A 21,131-nucleotide genomic window follows, 5' to 3' on the forward strand; every position below is an offset into this window, starting at 1 on the left:
AATATATGAATATGAAGACATACTGGAATATGATCAACCAAACAGCAAACTTTGATCAAGTTGTACTAGATGGATATCATTCTAAAAAATCAAGAATTAGGTTATCAAAAGGAATATGGTCCCTAATTCATCTAGAAAGTAGAGTTGTAATTGTCTTATAAGTTTATTAATATTTTATAATTAACTAAAACAAAGCAGGCTAACAAGACATACGGGCAATTTGATGGCATATTACGTAAACCTCTAGTCTGGAGTTGGAAAGATCTAGCCTCAGACAATTACTACTTGTGTAAGTCTCTTAACTATGTTTGCCTCAGTTTCTTCATCTGTAAAATGAGCTAGAGAAGGAAATGATAAAACATTTCTGTTAAAGCCCCCAAAAAGAAGGCATAGAGAGTTAGATACAATTGAACAATAACACAACTCACTAAATATGCATTAGGTACCTACTGTGTGCCACACAATATATGAAGTATTAGAGATATATGATAATAGGACAAAAATAGTTTCTATTTTTAAGGATCTCACAATCTAAAGAAGATACAATATGGAAACAGCTACATAACAAGTTATATATAACAACTGTGGAGTAGATTTTTTTAAATAGTAGAAAGAATATAGAAAATGGTAGAATGGAGGCACTGGGAAGAATGGAAATGTACAGATTATGTCTTTAAGGATTTGTTTTGAAGCTTGTTAGAAAGAGGAATCATTATTGCATTCTGAGAAATGGAGTAGCATTATCATAGGGAGGCAAGAGAGGATTTGCAAAGGACAGCATAGATTTAGAGCTGGAAGGGACCTTCAACGCCATCAAGTTCAAGCCCCTCATTTTACAAATGAGATACTGAGGTACAAAGAGATTAAGTGATTTGTCTGTGATTAAATAGATAGTAGTGTCTGAGGTAGCATTTGAACCTCTTTTCCCAATTTAAGTCCGGCATTCTATCCATTAAACCATGATTCCTTGAAAATGAGATATTAGCGACTGAAAGACTTCTGAAAGGGAGGCTAGAAAAATGTGGTGAGTAAATAATTAATAACTTGAACAGATTAAAGTTGAGGTATAAGAAATAATGAAATGTGGGGAGTTTAGGAGAACAGAATAGCATGAAGACTTTTTTTATTTTCACATTGAATATTCTATCTTTGTTTTGAAATATACTGAATGCTTTCTGTGTAATAGGATGCTTGAACAGACTTACCAAGCTCAAGAGAAGAACCTTATAAACTCATGATGACTATGGGAACACCTAAAGATTCAAACCTAGTTCTTAATTCCAAATCTGCCTTTTAGTCTCTGGCACCACTTAGCTAGCTGCCTTCAAGTCTAGTTACTCCTGTGATTTGGTTCAGCAGGAGAAAAGTGTAAAGGACAAGACTGAATTCAATATGAAGAAGGCTTCAAATTAGATGGAATTGTATGTCCTTGACTTATTATCTGTCCTTCATTTTTGAAAAAGACAAATGATATCATACATGATGTTTTGACTTGTGCTTATAAATTAGATTTAAATGAGGCAGATTTGTGCAAAGTCGTCAGCCTTACTCTTTCTTCCTAAGTCATTAGAGTCTTATGGCAAGATAAGGTCAAGATGACTTGCCCTGTGCTCAGGATGCAGTGAATGACTTTATCAGCTTTAGACCAAACTCTAAACACGCTACCTGCTTCAAATACCTGTATGTCCACTGAAACAAATTATCCTTATCTGAGCATTCTGTTACATGATTGGGATAGACACCCCTAATTCACCCCCATGTCTGATGCCTGTTGGTTACCCTAAACCCATTTAGCCCATCTGACAGTGTTCCCAGGCTGTGGATGCTATGCATGCTACAGCCTTTTAGAGCGACAGGTGATAGGTGAATCAGAACACCAAAGGTGGATGAAAAGAACTGGGCAAGTCCTCACCCCAAAGGTGCTAGTCCTCCTGAACATCCATAAACTTACTTGTCATATCTGCAGGTTGGATTATAAACTCTAGGAGGGCAGGGACTGGGCCATATCTAACCACTGAATTTCTCCTATGCCCAATTCAATATTCTGTACATAGTAAGTTCTTAGTCAATAAGTGTTTATTAAATATTGCTGAATGGATAAAGATAGATCCTGCCAGCTGCCTTTTAAAAATCTCTACATTAGCATAAATGTATCATATCATCATTAACCTCCCATCAATATTATAGCAGATCTGGAGATACAATGATTTTGTATGTCATGATGGAAAAGGATCTTCTCATTTGCAAAGACTGAGAGAGAAGGAAAAATAAAGCATTAAAATTACTGTTAGTACTACTTCTGATAGGAAAGGGGTTGAATTAAATACTCTGAAGTCTCTTTTGGAAATTTATAAATCTACTCTATGTTCCTAAGACCGCTAAGTAGAAGTCTTCTCTTAAAAAAAAAAAAAAAAAAAGCATGGATACTATACCAAGACTATAAGGATTATATATATATGATATATAGTATATATGCTCTGTATTTTATATACTAATTTACACTAAGAATAAGTGAACTAAATGTAAAGCATTACATACAAAAAAGATGTTCACATTACAATAGCTTGTTACAAGGATTATTAAATTTTATAAATGTTAAAAAAAGATTGCTATCTAAGTAATGGACTTAACATAAGATGATTTTTTTAATTCATTAATCAGTCTGTCAAAATGCAATAGACTTAAAAATTTGAATGGAGAGTATACAGAATAATTATTAAGAAAAAGTGTTGCCACAATGTCATATTGAAAACTTAAAAAAAAAAAAAAAAAAAAGGTACAGTCCAATAGGAGCAAAGCCAGATTCTTGTCTCTGGGCATACGATTAAGGCAGTTTGCTCCCGGTAGATTTACACTAGTGACCACTAATTCATACCCTTTCAAAATTACTATTAAATTACTTGGAGCTTATGAATGGGTACAGAGCATGCTTTCCCCATCCAATGTGACAGATTTGTACTGCTGAAGTTGATGATGTAAGAGAAGGAGCCCTGTAAACTTGTGTAATTCACCTCAGTCCTTTGAAAGTCTGAGTTTTTGAAAGTGAAGGAGGCAGCTATGTACTTGGCAACAGTTTTCTACAGAAGGTTTTCCACTCTGTGGCATTAAGTCATCTCAGCAACTGGGTAGGAAGTTAAGCTCTTTAAATATATTAAGCACTGATAGTTTTCCAGGCTTTGATGAGTAATAACATAGGGGCACTGTGACTTTTACTTTGCAGCTCCCTGAATCACAAGGACTTTGTTTTTAATTATTTCTAGGCTTGAAATATGGTGTTTTTACATAAAGTTACAGCTATATAATGCCAAAAAACCCTAATTACCAAATTTCAAAAAGTCAATTGAATCATTATTTTTGATCTTAAGTAATTTTGAATAAATTGACTTAATTTTCTTATGATGTTTCATTTTAATTTTTTTTTAACAGCAGAATAATATAATGGTAATCGCCTCAAGGCCAAAAAACCCTTCTCTAACACATACTGGTTTGCTTCTTATCCTGGCAAGTCTTGTAACTTCTCATTATTCTAGATAACAAAGTTATAGAGTAGTATAAATATAAATTATAGCACTGATCACCATTGAAAGAAGGAGCTGATATCCCCATATGCATGAGATCAGAAGTTCAGTCCCTATCCTATTTTAAAAAAAGGATTTCAAATCATTTGACTTCAAAAACATAATTAACTGAACTTAACATTTGTTTTGGATCTTATAAACCCAAGTATTTTCTGCATATGTTATCTTTTCGTCTTGTTGTTTATAAATATAAGTGCTGTATTTTATATGGTATTTAGCAATTTCATGAGTGTGTATTTCACATGAAACTAAATACTCACTCAATCACCAAAGTTATAAAAGCTTTCTTTGAAGTATCAGGGTTGTGGTTCTGGACATGTTGTTGGCATATTTATTCTTTCATCCCAGGATCCAAGAGCTCACTCACTTGCCTAAGCTAACATGAAGGAAAAACAACCCTGTTTTTCCATCTCAGGAGAAGGTAATATTTCTCCCATCCTTACCACACACAGAGATTGATAAATTATAAAAAATACCTTTGTGATATAACTGCTGGATTTACATGCAAATTTGATCACAGTTAACTTCTTGAAGTAAGCAACTTCTTTTAGGATCTGTGATTGCATCGGTAAGACAACTTTCTTTACAGTTCTAGTTTTCTCCATTGTAAAATGGAGATAAATAATAGCAGCTAATTCCCAGGGTGGTTGTGAGGACCAAGTGAAATAATAATTGTAAAACATTTAGCACAGTGCCTGGTACCTGATAGGAAATCTATAAATGTTAACTTATCATTAGTATTCATTATTATTATCATCAATATGATTCATTATGTGGGCTGACACTCTGTTATGAGTCCTATACTTGAAACCTTTCCCACAGGTCTTTAGTAGATGAGAGATTCCACTTTTCTAGCATCACCTTCAAAAACTTGGGGTTTATAGGATATGAATGAAATAGAATAGAATACTATTGTTCCAAAAAAAGATAAAGGGGATGTGTTGTATCCTACTTTCTAGAGCCCCCATGCTGGGTTGGTTAAAATCTATGAGGCAAGATTCCCAAGGATGATTAAAACATGGAGTCATTTATTTCAAGTTCTTTCCCCTTTATATATTCTCATACCCATATATAACCAAAGCAACACTGTGCATGCACTAAGTATATATTGTGCACATGGGCCAAGAGACCTTAGGGGAGATGGGGTGTTGAGCCAAACATTGTTAGCAGGTTCCCTCTGGACTGAAGGGTCTTATATCTTACCCAGAGTTCCCCCACCATCTGTGGCCCTCTACAGGGACGGTTTCAGAGAACCCTAAGAAGACTTAGATGAATTGCTTCATATTGAAGTATGTAGAATTGGGAGAACAATGTATACAAGAATAACCACATTATAAAAACAAACAACTTTGAAAGACTAAACCACCCGTGTTTTTGTAGGATTGTGAAATAGACTACCCAGCATCTGAAGAAAGATAATACTCAAAGTACTGATGGAGATCTATTTTTTAGATGTGGTCAACACAGAAATTAATTTTTCTTGAAATGCAGATTTGTTCCAAGAATTTTGTTTTTCTGTTTCAAGGCGGGGGGAAAGTCAGGAAGAGAGAAAAATAAAATTTTGTTAATTTTTAAAATGTAAAAGAAGAAAGAGTATCCAGGGCATCTTCCATACCATCATCTAAGGAGCAGGATGACAGTGTTAAAGACAAATGTAATAATAATAATAATAATAATATATAATATATATATATATATCCAGAAATAAATTTATAACCATATGTTTGTACCTATATATGTACATACATATGTATATTTATGTATTGTGTATATATAAATATGTATTTATGTAATAACAAAACACATTGGCCATTTCCAGTATCCACTGAGTGATTTAATGAATCTCTATAGGAAATATAATTTTAATTCAGTATTTCTTTATATAATAAATGTCATGGACCTCTGAGGCATTCTGGTAAAGGGTTTCAGCTTTTTTCAGAATAATTTTTTAAATGAAAAAACTAAAATTATAAATTTAAAAAGGGAAATAATTATATTAAAATACAATAATCAAAATATTAATTTTAAAAATCCAAGAACTCAGTTTAAGAATTTCTAATTTAGATTAAAGAGTTGGTTGCCCTTAAGTCATAGTAAAAATATCTAAAATCATGGCCTAGCCTTCTGTTACAAAGGTCTAAAAAAGATATACACTAACACTTCATTGATGGGCATTGTTGAAGAAGCATGCCTGTCAGAATTCAAAACTTTAAGTAGTTATGGAAATCTTTCAGAAATGTTCCATACTTATTTTTCTGGTCTTCTTAAGTGGTAGATATTTAATATGTTTTTATTTGTTTTACCATTTGTTGATCACTCATAATCAACATTATAAATCTAAGTTATTGGGCCAGATTGTACTATTTCAAGAGTTTGATATTTATAGAGTCTTTTCTATATCTGCTGTTGATCTTGGGTCTGGTTTTTATAACTTGTCCATCACCTTCCTTACTATCATCAAGTGATCTCTCACTTGTTATCAAACAGGCTTGTTTTTTTTTGTTTGTTTGTTGTTTTTTTTTTTGTTTTTGTTTTTGTTTTTGTTTTTGTTTTTCAGTTCTATCTCCTTACTGCATGAGGATTCTAATTGAGAGTGAATTAGAAAAATCACTTGGAAGAAATGTGAATGAAAGAAAATCTCTGAATTTTAATTGAAAACAAAAAATTATGAATTCTGAGGGAACTCCCTGAAAGTAGTTATAAGTGGAGTTTATTAGTTTTAAAGCGTGTGTTTTATGAAATCCATTTGGCTCCATAGAAGTTGTTTTTATTTATTTCCTATTTTCCAAATCCAAGCAACTACATGGTGCAGTGGATAAAGTGCTGGATATGGGGTCAGGAAGGTAAGAATTCAACATTTGTGACTATTTATTGTTATTAATTAATACTGCTTAACAACACATAGCTTTAGAGAATGATCAGACCTCAGAGGTCCTAATACAGTGGTCCTCAAACTTTTAAAATAGGGGACCAGTTCACTATCCCTCAGATAGTGGAATGCCTCATACTCTGTCTCTGTCACCTCAGCTCAGTGCCGGAAGTGTGCATTGCTAATTCAAGTTTAGGTGGAAGGTCACTTCCGGTCTGGTTTTGCCATAACCTGGTGGGCGCATAAATGCCTTCAGTGGGCCGCATCTGGCCCTCGGGCCATAGTTTGAGGACCCCTGCTCTAAAATATCAATCAGTCTCATTTTCAGGTGAGGAAACTGAAGACCAGAGAAATTTAAATGATTTGGAAAAAAATCACACAAATACTAAGTGATAAAGGCAGGTTTTTGAATTCTGGAATTTTGACAAAAATTCAAAAGGCATGCACAGTTTTATAGCCCTTTGGGCATAGTTCCAAATTCTCTCCAGAATAATTAGATAAGAAAAACTTGCCATCTTAACTTCTTTTGTCAAGGATCCCCTCTGGCAGTTTGATGAAGGCTACTAATAAAATAATGTTGTTAAATGCATATAATACCTAAAATTATAAAGAAAATGAATTATCACAGTATTTTTTTAAAAAGTTCATAGAACCCAATTTAAGAAAATCCTGTCTTCTCCAAGAAGCCTTTCTTGATCCCCCTTTAATGATAGCTTTTCCCATATTAATTTTCACTAATTTGTTTTGTCTGTATTTTGTTTATACATAATTGTTTATAGGTTATCTCTCCCATGAAACGGTGAGCTTTCTTAAAGCTTGACTGTCTTTTCTTTTCTTCGTATCCCCAACATTTAACGCAGACCCTGAAACATGGTGTTGCTTATTGTTCATTCATTTCAATCACATCTGACTTTTCATGACTCCATTTGTGGTTTTCTTGGTAAAGAAAGCTTTAGCTTGCTATTTCCTTCTCCATTTCATTTTACAGTTGAGAAAACTGAGGCAAATAGGATTAAGTGACTTGTCCAGGGTCACATAGCTAGTAAGTGTGTGTGTGTGTGTGTGTGTGTGTGAGGTTGAACTTGAACGTAGGGCTTCAGGACTCCAGCCCTGATGTTCTATCTACTTCGCCCCTTACCTGTCCTGCCTGATACATAGGAGGCACTTAATGTTTATTGAGTGGATAACAAAAGGTGGCAAACAAACAGTTCTGTGGGCAGGGAAGGGTGAGTTACTTCAAAAGTAGCAGCAATGTGACTGACCATCATTCCCCATAGCATTTAAGTTCATTACAATTCTAACAAAATGTCTGAGTTCAACCTTTTTGAAGCTTTCTCACCTCTCCATGTATATGTGTATGCTCATCTAAAAAAAAAAAAAAAAAAGGAGTTTCTGTCAATTACAAACAGCACGCCTGTAACAGTTAAGCAATCATGGAAAGAGTTTATGCAGCTTGTAATTTACAAGTCTTGCTTTCATTTGCTTAATTAGATGGCAGGGAATTTTCAGTCAATGAGATAAATGTATATGGATGGTATTTTGTTTGGGTGATAATTACATAGTAAATGAGGGGAGTGAGAACTTAGCCTTCGTGTTGTCAAAATGTGCATTTTTGTTTGTCTCACATAAAACTTAGTAGCATAAATTTTGAATGCAGATCTATTAGTACCCGATGTGTGTTTAGCCAGTTTTCTGTTACGGAAAGAATTGACAAAGTTCTCTCCCACTTATTATAGATTTGTCTCACTTTTTTTTTCTTTTTTTTTTTTTTTTTTATTCCTGAGGCTGGGGTTAAGTGACTTGCCCAGGGTCACACAGCTAGAAAGTGTTAAGTGTCTGAGATCACATTTGAACTCTGGTCCTCCTGAATTCAGGGCTGGTGCTCTATCCACTGCGCCACCTAGCTACCCCACTTATTTTAGATTTGAATCTTTTTTTTTTTTTTTCTTGAGGCAATTGGGGTTAAGTGACTTGCCCAGAGTCACACAGCTAGGAAGTGTTAAGTGTGTGTCCTCCTGACTTCAGGGCTGGTGCTCCATCCACTGCACCACCTCGCTGCTCTAGATTTGAATCTTTGAAGCCATTGATTCCCAAACTAGGGATTAATGATCTCTAGACTTAGAATGTGTTAGTTTCTGCCATTATATTTGCATGTTCAGTGATTAACACTAGCATATAACAGGTGGTTAAGGAACATCTAATTCATTAACTGATTGATAGAAGGACTTCCAGCAGTTACCCTAGCATAGAGATAATGATGAGAAACATGGTAAAGTGGGAAAAGTTCTGGATTTGAAATCCGAAGACCTGGAACTGAATTCCGACTGAGCAGCTCTATACTCAAATGGTGTTTCTAGGATTCAGTGTCGCTTTCATTTTAATATTGTTGTGGTTCAGTCATGTCAGTTATATGACTCTTTATGACTCCATCCAGGGTTTTCTTGGTAAAGATACTGAAATGTTTTGGCATTTCTTCCTCTAGCTCATTTTACACAAGAGGAAACTAAGGTGAAAACAGTTAAGTGACTTGGTTACTAGAAGAAGTCGGATTAGGTGACCTATAAAATCCCTTGGAGGCCTAAATTCTATCAATTCTATGACTTGTACAAAGAAGGTGCTAGAAAATTGCTTGCTGAATTGAAAAAAAAAAAAAAAAAAAAAAAAGGAAATTTCTGGATTTGCTGCAAAATTGAGGTTGGAAAAAAGATAGGAAAAAGGAACACAGTGTTGTTGTTGTTTTTAATTAGATCTTCATTTAAATGACATGTGGCTAGGAAAATCACCCTTCCTTTTTAAATTACAAAAAGAAAGTCAAAATTTCATTTAAAAACAAAATTTGATGTTACAGGCCAACTCCACTATCTGAATTAATGGGAAAGAATCATTGTGTGGGTAACCAAGGAATTATTTACAATTGACTTTTCTAGTTACACAACATGATTTTATTTGAAGTAATTTTTGCTTAAAATGACCAGTAATAAAACTAGTTTGAGGTTTGAGGTCTTAAGAGCAGGAAGAAGTATTACATTTAAAGAATGCCATGATAATCAAAAAGTGAATTCTTAAGAATTGACTAAATCATTTTCATCTGTCATAGCAAAGATTAGGAATGAAGAAAATCTAGGTAGCCATAAAATTTTAGAGCATATGGTAGAAGACTTTAGTGAATATTCTTTTGGACGCTTTCATTTTATGGATTAGGAAACTCAGCCTAATGAGGTTTAATCAGAGGTAAATTAGTAGCCTAGTATCATATAGCTAGTTAAAGGCAAAAGTATATCTGGAGTAGTTCTGTTTTAAACAGATCTTCTAATTTCTTTTTTAAAAATTTTAATTATTTTATGTGAAATTTTAAAAATAAAATCTCTCCCAAGCAGTGCAGTCACTTGATATAAATGATAATATTAATGTTTATACATCCCTGAAGTAAGGGACAAGTATAAAATCATTCAGGGTCAAGTCCTTTCTCAATAAATTCTGCAAAAATTCTAGCATTTTCATAGGATTATACTTTTATCTATTTTGGTAATGATCTGTTTATCAAAAATTATATTTCCACAGGCACAGGGATGGAGGACAGAAGAGAACAAAAGACATCCAGCAATAGTTATTCAAACCATGCGGTTGATCTTAAGTTCTCCATCCTGGTTGCCAGATGAAGTTTCATTCTCTATCACCCACTGCTTGTACTGGCTTGTACTTAAATAATGCTACATAGTCTGGAATTTTGTCTGTCAGAGAATCTATTAGTACAGGCTTTATATAACATTATATTGGATTATTTATTGGAACTGGGTCCACAAAGATCTGTAATTATGGGTTATTGAGATAGTAAAGTGAATTTCTTGTGGGCAGGAACTTTTTTTCATTTTGTTTCTGTATCCTCAGAACTTGGGACATTTTATTTTCTGCATAAAGAAAATACATAACAAATGCTTGTTGGATTAGCTTTGGAAATATTTTTTTTTGTTTTCATTAATGTTACATTCTTAATGGTTATGATAATAGAATATGAGTTCTACAGGTTTAACCAAAATAAAATAAAATACCTAAAAAGTGCATATATATGTTGTTTGATTAAAAGCCTAATTGAATTTGTATAGAATTTCCAGAACTTAGATTCTGTATCAACAGGTGATACAATTGTTCAGTGCACTATGGAGGGAGATATAAAGTATATCAGAAGATTGAATGTTCACATCAGTGAAACATAGTGTTGTGTCCCTTTAAGTTTTACAATACCTTTTCATGCAACAAAATTCTAAGATCAAAAGTGCCAGTATTAGTCTTCTCAAGACCTTTTCAAATATCAAAAAAAATTATACTATCTTGGTTTGCGTTCTTTCATATCTGTATATGGCTTGAACTATTCTCTCCTTGGGAGAGGGTATGGATAAGGAAATGACATTATTTGGAAAAAAATCTCATCAATTGAAATATGTTATAAAAATATAAATGTTTTAAAATGGAACAAAATATAAGTCTTACAAGTTTTGCCATATCTTTTGTTAGTATTGTAATATTAATAGATTAGATTCTATGGATTTCTTTTGGGAGGCTTGAAGTAGGATGGAAACTCTTGACCTCAGATCATTTTGAATTATAATACTACAAAAGAAAAAATTAAAACCATAATGCAGTGCTCAGTAACTGTATTCCAGTGATTAGGAGTTGAATTATTCTAAGACCTCAATCTGTTTGTCTTTTATTTCATGAGCAATTCTTTCATTTTGAAACTAAGACCTCAGTTTTATTGGTAACTACATGGAAGGAATGGACTGACTATTTTCAACTAATTAACTGGTCAATTGAATAAAATGACCAATTTAATTTCCTGTCTCCCTACCCCACCTCACTTCTACCATCCCCAGTGATTTGAGTCAAATTAAATTTGTCTTTGTGTTGACTCAGTAGAGCTGTGACCCAGCAATTAGTGGCTCACCACAGCTAGTCCCATGTAATCAATCTATCTCAATATGGAGTTGCCTTACCAGTATTCTTTAGTCTGAATGAGTTGTTAAGATGACCAACAGCAGAATGTAATAATTTTTTTTTGCTGCATATTGTTAGTTCCTTGAACTATATCTCTCTTCCTTGCATAGTGGATTAAATGTTTTCACAGTTGATGAACCACCAAATATTTTTCTTTCCCTTTGGTTTTTAATCTTAGTCTTCACAACAAATAATCCAATGGTGATGTTTCCCCTCAGACTGTTGTCATTATCTCTGATCCAGCAAAAATTAGCATAATATATTCTGCTTCCTGAGTCAATCAATGCTAATGAAAAACAGAATCATGCATATCTTGTACTTGACAGACTTTTCCTACCCCCAGGTTGTAATAGTAGTATGTGTCCTGAGATACACATATTTCCAGTATGGAAATAAAAATCCCTTGCTTAACAATAAATGGCTCATTAAAAATCTACATGTCATTCTTAAGAATACAGAAAACTGACAAATAGTTCCCACCTGTGTTTTGTAAAAGGCTTGGTTTAGAAAAATTTTGGCTTATTTAAAATGAATGTCCAAAGGAAATGTTTCAAAGCTGTGGGCTCAGGTCCACCAGAAAGTATGTTTCTGGGGAAATCTGGAAAAAGCATTAATTTATTGCTTTGTGGGAAAATAATGCCATTAGGTTTTACCTCCCCACCCTTCCCTGGTCACCCTCAAAGAGGAAAAAAAATCGCAAAATTTGAAAGTTCGCAGACAAACTTGGAGTTGTGGAAAGTAACCTTGGCAGCAGTTTGCAGATTCCTTAGAAACATAATGAATACTTGTGAGAAAAGCATTGTTTTTATCCATCCCCAATTGAAATTGGGCAGAAGGGTATAATTGAAACAAAATTGAAACCTGAATGTCAGGACAGGTATCAGGTCCCCTTTTCAACCCTCTAATTCTATGATTCCATTAAGTCACACCAGCTTTAGAAGAGTAACATGGCATTCTGTAGAACTAGAAAATAAAGGGCCTGACAAAACACTGAGCACTGAAGATTAAAAAAACAAAAACAAAACAAAACAAAAAAAAAAAAAAACAAAACCCTCAGCTCTAAAGGAGTTTATGATTGAAAGGGGAAGATAAAATGCAAACTATATTTAAACAAATATGTGCAATAAATTGGAGATGGTTAGAAGAAAGAAGATCCTACCATTAAGGAAAATTAGAAAAGGCTTCTTACAGATACACAGGCCAGCACCAGGACTATGGTTGAAGTCTTGTCCCAGGACTTTTAACAAAACTCAAAGTCACTGACTGACTTTTATGACAAGGTTTCTGAACATAAAATAAAATGACATCTTATAAAAAGGACTACATAAATATTGAAGGAGGAAAGGGTAGAGTGTTAGCTGTAAAATACATTTTAGCAACTGTAAAATATAATTATATATAATATGTACTTTATATTAATATATGCTTATATGGTCTAATTTTAATAACACTAAATATTAATTTAATAACATTTAATAAGAACAATAAGCATAGTTTTTAAAACACTTAGTGAATGGTGCCTTTGGTGATACCCAGTTTCATTAATATGTGTAGAATCACAAATAAATGCAAATTATAATGAGTTAGTGAATGAATATCAATAAAAATGATGTAATCATTAAGTGGAAAAAGGTATTTTGATGATGAAATAAATATGGACCTTAAAAACATATTATACAAGAAAAACATTGTGATAACTACTCAAATCTACCACAGACATATATCAGAATGATGTTTGGTAGATTCAATTTTGAGTTGAGACCCAGAGTCAAATTCAGTTTCTATCACTTAGTTATAGAAATTTGGGCAATTATATAACCTCTCTGATCCTTAATTCCATTATTTATAAAGTAGAGATAATGATACTATATGTAGTAGTAGATTTGGGGGAAGCTCAATTAAGATGATAGGTATAGAGCACTTTACCACATAAGATATAAACTATTATTATTCAGTCATATTGTAAATGCTTTTCTTTGCATTAAAATGTTCAATTTTTAAAGAAACAAAGCAAAATAAGGAGAGTCAGAGACAGAGATACATAGAAAGAGACAAGAAGGAAGGAAGGAAGAAAGGGTGGGAGAGAGGGAAGGAGGGAACGAGCATTTACTAAGTATCTACTTTGAGCCTTGCATTGTGCTAAGTACTTTATAAATATTATTTTACTTGATCCTCACAACAACTCAGAGAAGTACATGCTATTTTTACAGATGTTTTACAGATGACAAAACTGAGGCAGATAGTTGTTAAGTGACTTGCCAGGGTTATACAACATGTAAATTATCAGAGGTCACATTTGAACTCAGATCTTCCTGATTCTAGGATGTCTTTTTTCTCTTGATTCCCATTTCCCTCATTTTATTGAATTTTTCATCATTAAACAAAATGTTTTGAGGGAAGTCAATGATGAATTCTTATTCACAGAACTTCTGTTATAGCTTATAATAGTAATTCTCCAAAGGCAAAGTTCAAGTCAAGAATCTTGTTTCCTTTCTTTGTTAGTCAGAAATCTTTTGACTGAAATTTTGATGAGTTCAATAAGTTTGTAGATATATTACATAATGTATTCCTGAGGGAGACAATACATTTGACTAGCTTTCAAGACCATTCTGGATTTTTTTTTTTTTTTTTAGATTTTTTTAGAACTAGAAAAAACTTTGGAGGTCAGATTTTAATTTTTAAGAAGTTATTTTCTTCAATGAGCTATAGTATCTCTTTTCTCCATTTGGCCAATTCTACTTTTAAAGTTTTATTTCCTCAGTGGATTTTTGTGTCTTTTACCAAACTATTAATTCTTTTTTTCCTATAATTTTCTTGCATTATTCTCATTTAACGCCCCCCCCCACCCATTTTCCCTCTATCTCTTTAATTTCTTTAACTCTATAGAAATTCTTGCTGATGTTGAGTTCAATTTGCATTTTTCTCTAAGGCTTTACTTATAGCTGTTTTCATATTGTTGTTTTCTGAGTTAATGTCTTGGTCTTCACAATAACAGCTTTTTATGGTCAAATTATTTGTTTTTCCCCCACCTATTTCTTATTTTTGAACTCTGTGTTGAAGCTAGACTCTGCTCAACTAGGGTAGGGATGCTCTATGTCAATCGTCACACTTTTTTATTCTACTGTTTTCAGAGCTAGTTCTGGGAGTCTGCAGGATTTCCATGTTTCCAAGGTGGTATTATTCAGAGGGAGCTGTGTCACTGTTTTTCTGGTGTATATTATGGTCTTGACCCAGGAAAGGTTTCTGCTTCAACTCAAAGCCTTAATAGTTTTCTAACCTGACAGACCACAGAACTGGAACCCCAAACTGTTTATAGGCAATAGTTGTCCATCAGTACCAGCTATACCGTACAAGCAGAGTCCCGTATAATCTGTTGCTAGGTAGTTATTTTGACCCCCCTTATGGTCTCTGGACTGATAACTATTGAAACTGCTGCTGCTGCTGTCCCTGCTATCTTCAATGGCCACTTGTTAATGCTTCCGTTACTTTCTAGGTCTACTCAGTGTCCTCTTCTTTGGGACCTCCTATATTGTCTTAGGCTAGAAAAGTGTTCCCCTTTGACCTTTTGTGGGCTCAGTCACTCCAAAACTTTATTTGAGGCATTATTTTGAAGTTGTTTGGAGAGGAATGTTAGGAAAGTTCAGCTGTACTCTGCCATATTGGCCTTACCTGCATGTTGTTAAATTTAGCAGTGTTTCATGTCTCAGCTGAGAGCTTCTTCCTACACTATATCTATGGCACAAGTGAAGAAAAATCAACTGGCAAAGAAAGGAGAAAAAGACACAATAGAATGTAGGAGGTGTAACATCTACCAGAAAAGTGGTGATCCTGATGTCAATGTGCCTCAAAGGACAAGTTGGCCCAAAACCTCAGCCATGTGGAATTTTCCTCTAAATATCATCTCAGCCCAATTAATTTTGCTTCTGAAGTTGTTTCTATATAGGTTGTTGTAAAGGGCTGGAACTCTGAAAAGGCATACTTAAGATTCAGTATAGTTGATGAGATAATTCTCTAGCTATTGATGTATTCACTTTAGTCAAGTGCATATACTTAAGTGGATATGTTGGAGTGTGCTCTATGTGAGGTAGTGACTTGATTGTATTGGAGTATTTAAAGGAGTCACTGAAGACTCTTGCTCTCTTGGCCCCCAGCAATCTCAGCCACAAAGAAGACTTCAGGCTCCAGACTCCATCTTTGACCACCCACATGGCTGTTCTCCTGCCTCCTTCACTTCACTCCCCCACTAAGGAGGCTGAGCCCGAGGCCCACCAGAGAGCTAGCCTGGTCATTACAGGTTGTCAAAAGTGGCTTGGTCCCCCTCCCCCAACTTCCTTACAAGCTTAGCTCAACTGCCTCTTTCTACATTGTTCATCTCTCGGCTTCTCCAGCTCCCTGCCCCCCACAAATTTGTGTGTGGGTATATATATATACCCACACACACAAAAAGAGAGAGAGAGACGGAGACAGAGGCAAAGAAAGAAGAAAAAGAGATGCTTAAATGTGTTCATCTTGTTTTTCTCAGTAGAATGTAAACATTTGAGAGCAGGAGCTATTTTATTATTTTCCCCTTATGTCACTTGATAAATAGTAGTCCCTTAATAAATGCTGGTTGATTTATTGAAGATTTCCAGATTTTGAAAAAAAGTTGTTTTACTATGATGTTATATCTATATTGGGGCAAGAAATTAAATACTACATAAATTTTAACTTATGTCTTCCAACAATTGAAACTACTTAAACGTTTTCCTCTTTGAGAGGTATAGGGTATGGAGTGTACCATCTCTTTCCTGCACTAATAAAGTACAAGTTCATAGTACCTTTAATAGTGTCATTCATCTTGTAGAATCTATCAGATGTGAGTCAGGGAACCCAATCTGAAAGTTATTAATTTTTATTTAAATGAATCCATAAAAGCAAAGTGTAAAGGAAATAATTAAACCTCAAAATTAGGAGACAGGTTTTAAGGCCTGTTCTGCACTAACTAGCAGTTAAGAGTATAGGCTAATTGTTCAGCCTCCCCTGACTTTGACATTTTTGTTAGTAAAATGAAAAGATTAGATTAGATCCCGGATTCTTAACCTGTTTAGAGGTGGAGGCAGAAAAAGGGAGTCATAGATTCCTTTCTAAGCCTAGTGAAGCTTCCTGATCCCTTCTCAGAGTAATGTTTTTAAATGCATTAAAATAAAATGCATAGGATTACAAAGGAAAACAAATGTCAGTGAAAATAAAGATGTAATCCCCCTCCTCAAGTTCAGAGACCTCCTGAAATTTATCCACAGACCCCTTGGGGGTTCATGGACCCCAGGTTAAGAACCCCTGGCCTTGAGAAAAACCAAGGCCCCTTCTAGGTCTAACTGTCTGTGATCTAATATATTTTCCTGTTGACCAAATTAAATTTTCAGCAGATTATATTTCCTTGGATGCCCTGTAGGCATCTCAAAAGCAACATATCTAAAACAGAACTCATGTTTGTCCCTAAACTCACCCCTCCTCTTAACTTCCCTATTTCGGTCCAAGGCACTGCTATCTTTTCATTTACCCAAGTTTGAAACTCCAGAATCATTCTTAACTCTTTACTCTCCTTCTTCACTCCATCCACTTTGGCAATAATTTTTTTAAACATTTTTCTACTCATACATACCCCACTTTAGTTCAGGCTCCCTTAATTTCTTATTCAGACTATTATTGAAGTAGCCTTTAAGTTAATTACCTAATTTATTTTTCAACAGGAAGTGAGGTGGTGCAGTGAGCAGAATTTAGGACCCAGAGTCAGGAAAATCTGATTCAAAACTAGTTTGTATCACTTATTAGCTATATGACCAAGTCAAGCCATTTAAACTATCTGCCTCAGATTCCTTTTTTTATAAAATAAGGATAATAGCTTCTACCTCCCAGGGTTGTCATGAGGATCAGAGGAAACAATATTTATGAAGTTCTTTGTCATCTTTAAAGCCCTATATAATTGCTAGCTATTATCATTTTAATTTTCTTGTTTAGTCATTTCAGTTGTGTCTGACTCTTCATGATCCCATTTGGGGTTTCTTGGCAAAAATAATGAAGTAGTTTGCCATTTCTTAATCCAGCTCATTTTACAGATGAGTAAACTGAGGCAAACAGGGTTAAGAAACTTGCCCAGAGTCACACAGTTAGGAATGTCTGAGGCCATTTTTGAACTCATGTCTACCCCAGAGCTCTCTCCACTGAACCATCTAGCTACCTTCTATTCACATGCTAGGCACACTTAATAAATCCTTATTGATTGACTAACTTTCCAAATAGAAAGATTTTCAAATGTGGGTAGAGACTTTTGAATAAATAACTATTCTGAGAAAGAAATACTTTTTCAGTGTTAAAAGAGGAATTGGCTACTTTAAAATAACAAAAAAAAGTGCTAAAATATGATAGAGTATGAAAAAGAGGGTAATTTTTCATGCTTCTATCAATTCTAACTTGCAACAGTCTTTGTTGTCCAGTAGTTTTTAATACTGAGTTTTTCTTCTCTGTAAATAAGATATCCATCTAACCTCAGGGCTTGGTTTATTTCCTGCTGAATAGTAACTATCTGATTTCGGATTTGGTTCTCCAGTCTTTGGTAATGCTATTTAGGCATCTCAGTATCTTTTAGATATTTTTCTCCTGTGGTTGGCTTTGCTGAACTGAGTCTACCAATTCATTAATAAGTTGTGAGGACACTTAAAGAATTTATCTGTTAGCTTAACTGCTGCACCATATATCTTTATCATTGAACTTGAGGCATATAGAAATATGTAAATAAAATTAACTTGCCTCCTTAATCAGAAAAGTATAATAGCTAGCATTAATATAGTACTTTAAGAATTGCATATAGAGTTCTATAAATATCTCATTTTGTCTTCACAACAACCCTGGAAGATAGGAGTTATTTTTTCATATTACAGAAGAGGAAACTAAGGCAGACAGGGGTTAAATGATCTGCCCAAGAATCCACAACTATTAAGTGATCTGAGGCTGAGTCTGAACTCAAACATTGACTCCAGATACAGGACTCGCTCCATCCACTGTGCCAACTAACTAGCTACCTAAGCCTCTCAAAAGATATTCTATTGAAGCCATACTACAGTTTTATAGCCCCAAAATCTATTCAGTTTAATTTAGTACAATAGCTGTCAATCTTTTCCATAGTGATAACACCTCTTCTATTTAAATGAAAAATTGGCAGAACTCTTACAGTAAAATTCTCTAAAAATTATTATTTAAATACCTTAAACAATGTAAATTTCATCTTTAAGAAAAAAAAACACAAAAGCTTGGTCTTTCAGTGCTTCTCACAGCACAGTTTGAGAAAGAAGGAATTAATGCACTATTTCCAAACCATGATATCCAGAGCTTTGACATTTGGTCTTAACAAAATAGGAACAATTAAAGCTAGAAAAATTAAGCTAGAAATAATTCCCCCTCTAAATTATTAAGTGTAAAAAAAATGAATTTTTGTTGTTATTGAATCATTTCAGTCATGACTGACTTTTTTGGGAACCCTAATGGGGTTTACTTGGCAAAGATACTGGATTGGTTTGATATTTCCTTCCCCAACTCATTTTATAGATGAAGAAACTGAGGCAAACAAGGTTAAGTGACTTGCCCAGGGTCACTGAGCTGGTGTGTCTGATGCCAGATTTGAACTCAGGAAATGAGTCTTCCTGACAACATACCCATAACTCTATCCAGAGTTCCATCTAGTGGTCCCTTGTAAAATTTTACAACATCAAAAATATTTCGATTCATCACATTTATAGGAAGGACGACTTTATAGAATCTATAGCATACTACCCTTAGAAAGCATATAGTTCATTCTATAAATGAATAAACTGATCTCTAGAGAAGTGAAATGAATTGGGCAAGGTCATAGAGATGGTAAAACCAGAGCTTCAATTCAATTCAAAATGCCACCATAACTATAAATTTGATTTATTTTTTTATTTAAGTTTGACATTCCAAATCCATGTAGGTCAATAGTTTCTCTAAAGTTTCAGGACTTATAAAGTTGTGCTGTTGTTGTTTGTTTGTTTGTTTGTTTATGGTGGCTGTTTGATTAAATTAAAAATAGTTTAAAATGGTCATATAATGTTCTTCTCTGAATTTACTCACCCCAATTAATATTGGCAACCAGAAATGTATAGACTTAAGTGCTAAATCACATGGGACAATAAAGGTGGAACCAAAGTGAAGACTCAGAATTTTGACAACAGAGTAGATATTCTCAGCCTATAAAGGCTGGGGTAATGGTACTGATAAAATACTCTTCTCTCTCCTCTTCTCCTTTATTTACAGTTATTTCCTAGATTGTAATCTAATTATTATATGTATCTATGTGTTATATTTGTATATACACATATATACATACATATATAATACACATGTGTGGGCATAATTTTTCCCAAGGTTTCTTGAGTGACTTTCTTGTCTTGTTATTTGGTAAAACTCACATAGTTGATATTTAAGTCATGAAAGAAAACATTTGAGGGAATTCCTTATCTCCACTTTTTTGTTTATCTAGCTTAGACCCATCTGTCCAAAACATCCAAAAATCTCTCAGGAGACACTTCTTTTCCATTTTTGCATATCCTCTATGGACTTGACTTGGCACCATTCTTAAAACAGATAATGGGTTTCACAAGACTTGGTGAGGATACAGTCTCCCACAACTATTAATTTGAAGAAATTGTCCTATTTATGAGAAATGTTATTTGACATTGCAGTATACTTTTAGGTCAGATGCCTTAAAACTAATACCTGTGGTTGTTATATTGTAATTTATATTATATTATAATTATATATTCTTATACCTGTGACCCACTCCTTTGCAAGCTTCTTGGGAGCAGTCTGTTTTTTTTTTTTTTTTCTCTTGAAAATGAGCAGATATTGCCTACCATATTTGTCAAACAACTATTTTCTCCTTCTTCAAAGCTTTAATGCCAATTGCTGTCTGTAGCGCTTGTTTGGTTTACAATTAAATGTTTTATTGTCTTGAATGATAGGCCTATATTTTTTGACTAGATCATTCTTTGTCCTCCAATTAGAGCCCAAGCTCAGTGAGGATAAACATTGTGTCTTATTCACCATAAGACACAATGTGTTCCCCAGAGCACCAAATGTAGTGCCTTACACAAAATAGGAATACAATAAATTATTGTCAATTGATTTATATTGGGACAAAAGGTAAAGAGATTTTATTCCTTGACCATCCATTTGTGTTCATTAAGTGAATGTTAGCCAACCCTGTGAAAGGATTTGGTTTTTTCTTCATATATGTGTTGTCTTCTCTCTCTTTCTCCCTTCCTTCCTTCCTCTTTCCCCCCTTCTCTCTCTTTCCCTCCCTCCCTCCTTCCCCCCCTCTACATTCTTCTCAAACATCTTCAGTATAACCAGCTATAAATCTCTGAAGTGCCTTTTGCTTTTTTTTCCTTATCTGTGAGCCATATGCTTGCATTATCTTCCTTGAAGAATTGTTATACTGTTAAAGAAATGTTTATTGTTATTGGGGACTTTGCAAATATTTTTCATCCTTTTATACCATCATCAGTGGAGATCAGAAGTCTCACTAATTTAGTCAATTGTCCTGGAGAAAGTCTGTGAACATTCACCTATCTTCAATCAGCCTAGTGATGAATCTTCCAAATTTAGTCAGATTATCTGTCCTCAGAAAACATAGTCCA

The 21,131-nt window shown here is 34.1% G+C and overlaps 1 protein-coding gene across 3 annotated transcripts in view; it reads left to right on the plus strand.

The window, feature by feature from the left end:
* The window catches only part of ARHGAP6 (Rho GTPase activating protein 6), a 583,013-nt gene that overhangs the window by 426,713 nt on the left and 135,169 nt on the right, over positions 1–21,131 (plus strand). The window lies entirely within an intron of this gene.

This window comes from Sminthopsis crassicaudata, chromosome 3 (assembly GCF_048593235.1).
Source record: "Sminthopsis crassicaudata isolate SCR6 chromosome 3, ASM4859323v1, whole genome shotgun sequence".
NCBI lineage: Eukaryota > Metazoa > Chordata > Mammalia > Dasyuromorphia > Dasyuridae > Sminthopsis > Sminthopsis crassicaudata.